Source organism: Curcuma longa, chromosome 4 (genome assembly GCF_044706935.1).
Source record: "Curcuma longa cultivar G26 ecotype Majalengka, Jawa Barat chromosome 4, ITB_CL_G26_1.1, whole genome shotgun sequence".
Classification (NCBI taxonomy): domain Eukaryota; kingdom Viridiplantae; phylum Streptophyta; class Magnoliopsida; order Zingiberales; family Zingiberaceae; genus Curcuma; species Curcuma longa.
This window is the reverse complement of record NC_133864.1, coordinates 113,723-120,166: the sequence shown is the minus strand read 5'-3', so window position 1 is coordinate 120,166 and position 6,444 is coordinate 113,723.

Below are 6,444 nucleotides of genomic sequence, written 5' to 3'. Positions count from 1 at the left end.
GTGCATTTCTGGAGTGGAATAGTAGGCGTCAGACTAACCTAGGATTTCGGTAGAAATCCAAAGTTAGACCCACAAGTAAAGTTTATGTTACTTGGTTGTTTATATGCTTGTCTTGCAGGAACCAGGAGCTGGAAGCAAGATGGAGAAAGCAGAAGTGAAGCAAACAAAAACATCTAAACCAAACCCGAGGTCAACTCAGGTCAAACTTGAGTCTAGTGATTCTAGTCGACATGAATGGTGATTCCAGTTGACCTGAATTCCAGTCGACTTGAGTGATCATTCCAGTCGACCTGAATGGATAAAACTCTGCGGAAGCCAAAGTTTATCAAGACCCTCCACGTCAGATTGGAGTCGACCTGAATGGTGGTTCCAGTCGACCTAAAGGATGAGTCAGCCGCGGATAAGGTGGATCGGCAGTCTACGTGGGGTTGACCTGAATGAGATTCTAGTCGACTGGAAGGTACTATAAAGGAGGGTGAACGTGCTCAATCAAATTATCTTCTACAAGCCATCCTTCCATTCTAGTGGTGATTCGAAACGCAAACGAGGTCAGATTCTTGCAATCGGGGAAGATTCAAGAGGAGTGCGCGGTGCTCAGGATTTCTAGATCGGCAGCCAAGTGTTTGAGTTATTATTTCTTTGCTTGTCTTATTCTGTCTTTCATTGTTATTTTTATATGGACTATAAGACGGATTTCTCCACCTCCGAACGAACGTTTAGAAAGGAGACCACTAGTGGACGGGTGCCTCCCGTACATAGACCTTGGACGTACTAACCCTGGGGGGTTAGGAACCAAGTAAATCCGCGTGTCCCTGCATCTTTATCTAATTTTGCTACTTATTTTTCTGATAGAATGAACGTACGAAAAAGAAACGAACGCGCTATTCACCCCCTCTAGCGCGTTACAAGATCCTACAATTGGTATCAGAGCCGGCGTACTCTTGATTGGACTAACTGCCAAGGGAGCAAGAAGGCGAAGATGGAGAGAGAGAAAGGTAATTTTAAAGTTTGTTTCAAATTTCATATAATATGTTTTAAGTGCAGGAAGAGAGGACACTATAAAAATAAGTGTCCTACTCGTAAGAATCAGACGACACCACCGGCGGCAAAGGAGCAACCGATGCTAGGAGCCCGGAGGAACAAAGAGCACATCACGTGCTTTAAGTGCAAAAAATGCGCACACTACAAGAACCGATGTCTGGAGAGGAAGACAACGAAGAAACCAGAATTGGGGGATGCGATTCTAATATGTTTGCATAATTATAAAAATGCTCCTAGGTTGCATACTTGATTTACTATTTTTAAAATTTTAGATTTTTCTGAAAATTTAGATAAGGTAGAAAAAGTCAACTTGACTAATTCAACAATTAATAAATTAGAAAATTTAGATAATTTGAATTTAGATAAATCAGAAAATCTAGATAATTTAAAAAATTTAAATTTAGATAATTTGACCAATTTAAATTTGAAAATTTTAAATAAATCTAAAATTTTATTAAATAGTTATAAATTAAATCAATTAAAAAATTTAAACTTAGATCCTATAAACAAGAAAAATTCACCTAATTTGAACAAATCAATTAATAAATCTGAATTAAATAATAATTTAAATAATTCAAATATAATAAATTCAATAATTAATAATTTAAATTTAATTAATCAAGATTTAATACAAATAAATAAAAAATTAGACTAATTCTTTAACTTATTTAACCAAGATAACGATAAAATAAATAATTCAATTTTAATTAATTAATTAATTAATTAAATCTGAAAATTAATAATAATTCAACCAAACAAGATAAATTTAATAAAAATCAAGATAAGTTAAATAATTTAAGTTTACTTAGTAATTCAAAATTAAATAATAAAGATAATCCTAATAATAAGATAAATTCAAACTCCATCAAGATAAATCTTAAAATTAATAATTTAACAACTAAAAATTTGAAATAAAATCCTTAAAATTCTTACAATAAATCTTCAAAGTTTAAAAATACTAATTTAAATTTAAATATTAAAAATATGAAATTAAATAATAAAATTAACTCTAACTGTATACCTTTTAATTATGAAACAATGAATAATTCTTAAAATTTGAAATTAAATCCAAAAATTTGAAATTAAATCCTAAAATTTAGGAAAATAAGTTTTATAAATTTTAACAAGTTAAATCTAAATCTTAAAAAAGACTTGAATTTAAATAATAAAATTAATAATTCAACCAAAACTTAATCAAATAATAAAATAAATAATTCAACCAAAACTTAATCAAATAATAAAATTAAAACAAAACTTAATCAAACTATCAAAACTTAAATTAAAAATTTAAATAAAAAATTAAAATTTGAAACTATAATTTAAAATTTAAAATTAAAAATAAATTAATTTAATAGTCATGAACTTAATTATAAAATTCTTATAATTATGAAATTAATTTAAAATATTACCAAATGAAATAAGAATTTAATAAAATTCAAAGTGGGTTGACACATTCGCGGGTGATGTGCGTAGAGTATACATACGTTTTTACTATTTTTATTATACATCCTTATGTATTTCATGATATTATCCTGTGTTTGTCGCATCCTTTATCCGTGGATTAGATATATTTTCTCCATTTCCTAGTTCGGAGGTCTGCTCTTGTATTTTGTGTATTTACAGGATGGAATTGGAGCGAAATAAGGTGAAACGAAGATTGAACGACCAAACTGCAAAGCAAGGTCGTGCCTACAAGGCACGACCGTGCTTCATCACATGAGCGACCGTGTCTCCAAGGCACGACCATATCTCATCACTCGAGCCACACCAACTAGCAACCGTGTCCACCAGACACGACCGTGCTTCTCTATAGATCATCAGCTGCTTTGGGTTGTGCATGGGAGGCACGACCATGCCCCCTACCAAAGCCAACCAAGTCTGGGGGCGTGCCTGATAGGAATGGTCGTGCCCCAGTTTTCCAGCCTTATCCAGCTTGGGGGCGTAACTATAAGGCACGATCATGCCTCACTTCCAAAGCAGACCCATGTCAAGGCCGTGCCTCATAGGCTAGACTGTGCCTATTTTCCTGAAGAAGGCCTGCTCAAGGCCATGCCTGATAGGCACGACCGTGTGACGAAGAGGCAGAGGTGTGTTTCTTGGGTCGCGCCACGAGGCACGATCGTGTGGCATCAGGGGCATATAAATACTTCTCATATTCAGCCCTAAAGGGGGGAAACCCTTAGAGGTGAAAAAGGCCACCGTAGCCACCTTCCAGAGAGAGATTCAGTGATCCATCCATCTGTCCAGGACTACTCCATCGCTTTCATCCACCGTCGACGAGGAGATTGCAAGACAAGGAAGGTTGTATTGATTGATAAGTCTTACTCCCTTTTCTCTTTCAAATTTAGGAGTAGGATGAACTATTTTCCCCTTTCTTTGTGTTGTATTTCCTCAATTACTTAGACTTTAATATATAGTAATCAAGTTAAGTGTCCCTAAGTCAGAAAGCTTAATGAGACGATACACTTAAACTTGACTAACTAGGTTAAGCTACTACTTTCTAGTGTAGGGTCTAAAGAATGTTCACATCTCCACAATAGTATGATATTGTCCACTTTGGGCCTAAGCCCTCATGGTTTTGTTCTTGGGCTCTCCCCAAAAGGCCACATGCCAATGGAGATACTTTCCATCTTTTTAAACCCATGATCTTTTCCATGTGTTTTAAATGTGAGACTATGTTTGCACTTTTGCAACCCAACAATCTCTCCCTCAAACAAAGGACTACTGGAAGCTCCGCTACCATTTCTCATGGTCCGGCTGTCATTTCTCATGGTCCGGCTGCCATGTCCTCATGGTCCGGCTGCCATGTCTCTCATGGTCCGGCTGCCATGTCCCTCATGGTCCGAGCCTCCCTTACTTCCTTTGTTTTCTCCGAGGGTCCCCACATGGTTAGATCTGGATCATGACTCATTCGGCGGTTAGTCTGATGAAAAGCGGCCTCGCTCTGATACCAATTGTAGGGTCTAAAGAATGTCCACATCTCCACAATGGCATGATATTGTCCACTTTGGGTCTAAGCCCTCATGGTTTTGTTCTTGGGCTCTCCCCAAAAGGTCTCATGCCAATGAAGATACTTTCCATCCTTTTAAACCCATGATCTTTCCAATGTATTTTAGATGTGGGACTATGTTTGCACTCTTGCAACCCAACATCTAGTAGTTAGTTAAAACCTAAGTTGGACATGTGCCCCACGGATTAAATTTTTTTGTTTAACTATTTTGACTATTATAAGCTTGGACTCAATCCCTTAGGTTTATTTTGATTATGTCAAAGGGGGAGAGATTGTAAATTTTCAAGTTATTTTTTCAAAAAAGTATATTTAAGTTATTTTGTATCTATTTTAAATTATTTTCAAGGTAAATATTTTCAAAAACATGCTTTCAAGGAAAATATTTTCAAAAACATGCTTTCAAAAATGTTTTCAAGTTAATGTTTAACTTAGATATTTTTCTAAAGGACTTGAAATAACATGTTTTGAAAAGTAAGTAAAATTTTGAACTTAAGTTTAAATTTTTAAATTTTTTGAAAAAGTTTAAACATTTATGTTGATGCAGTTTGTCCCTATTGTTGTTTTGATGTTGACACAGATTTAAGTTCATTTTAGTTGGACAAGAATTAAGTTCAATATATTCAGATTGACCCATGACGGATAAGATCGGAGAGGGCTCGGTAGCTCGTTCTCCAGACTAGGTCAGAGAGGGCTCGGTAGCTCGTTCTCTGGACTGGATGGAGTCGGAGAGGGCTCGGTAGCTCGTTCTCCGGACTAGGTCAGAGAGGCCTCGGTAGCTCGTTCTCTGGATCTGGATGGAGTCGGAGAGGGCTCGATAACTTATTCTCCGGACTCAGAGAGGGCTCGGTAGCTCGTTCTCTGGACCGAATGACTAGGTCAGAGAGGGCTCGGTAGCTCGTTCTCTGGACCGGATGGAGTCGGAGAGGGCTCGATAGCTCGTTCTCCGGACTAGGTCAGAGAGGGCTCGGTAGCTCGTTCTCTGGACCGGATGGAGTGGGAGAGGGCTCGGTAGCTCGTTCTCCAGATTAGGTCAGAGAGGGCTCGGTAGCTCGTTCTCTGTACCGAACTATGGTCGGAGAAGGCTTGGTAGCCTGTCTTCGGACTAGATCATTGTCAGAGGAGGCTTGGGAGTCTGTTCTCTGAATACATGATCCAATGTGGTTGGCTCGGGTGAGACCCAAGTTAACCAAGTGATCAGATTGCATGGGTTTCAAATTCACTTTGGTGTAATCGATGGGTGAATCGATTAACCAAGGGTTAGTTGGTTAGTCGACCTGATGATCGATTACAAAGCATTCTGTAAGAATTTGGAAAACCCACAGAACACACCATAATCGATTGGGCAATCGATTATGGCCAACGGTAATCGATCAGTTGATCGATTACAAGCTTAATGAGGAATGCATTTAGCGATCGATAATCGATCACCTGATCGATTACCATATCTTAATCGACCAATGGATCGATTAAGATATGTGGTAATCAATTGTTGCTTAGGCTTGATCGATTACACGGTTTACAGAGAAAAGAATTACGACGTTTAATCGATGGCCTGATCGATTAAGCCATTTCTGATCGTGTTCAGACTTCTGCTCTGCTCATTTCTGATTTCTGTTTCTTCTGATATTGCTTTGCTAATCCATTTCTGAGTTTGCAGATGAAGTTTGAACTCGAATGAAGAACAGGAAGAGTCAAGGTTTGGCTTTCTATTATGGTAGTTTGTCGACCTTTGGTTTTCAGGTAAAAGACAGCGGGAGACTGAGCTGCACACAGTGTGCTGAGAGGAGCGTGGTCCAGCAACTGGAGGAGACTAGAGACTGGAGGAGACCTCAGTGTGGTGCTGGAGAGCGCAGATGGCTCAGCAAGGTTCAGTGTGCAGTGGACTCAGGCGACCGTTGAACGAGCAGAAGTGAGGAGACTAAAAGAAGAGATGAAGGAGAAGAGAGAATAACTAACAAAAAACGAGGGTGTGTGTGTGCTTGGGTGCTATGTTCTCTGCTTGCTTGCGTTCATTGCTCTTCTTTGAAGCTCTCTGCCTGAGGTGGTGCGAGGAGCTGGTGCCTTGCTCTCGGGAAGTTTCTGCTTGAGGTTTTATGTGTTGAGGCTGTGCTGTAAGTTCATTATTTTGTTTGGCCTCAATCTTCTTCTTATAATCTCTGTACTTAATATATATCCTTGAGATTGGCTGTGGAGAGGTCACTCCACCGAGAAGGAGACATCATCTAGTCGGATTCATCCGGGGTGTGATCTACCGAAGATCAAGGGATCGTCCACCTTACGAACACGCCGAGGAGTAGGGGCAAGTTATCCCCGAACCTCGTATATCCTTGTGTTTGCATTGTCTTTGTTTTATTAGCTATTTTCTTCTATTTTCCGCTACGTACTAAGTTTTT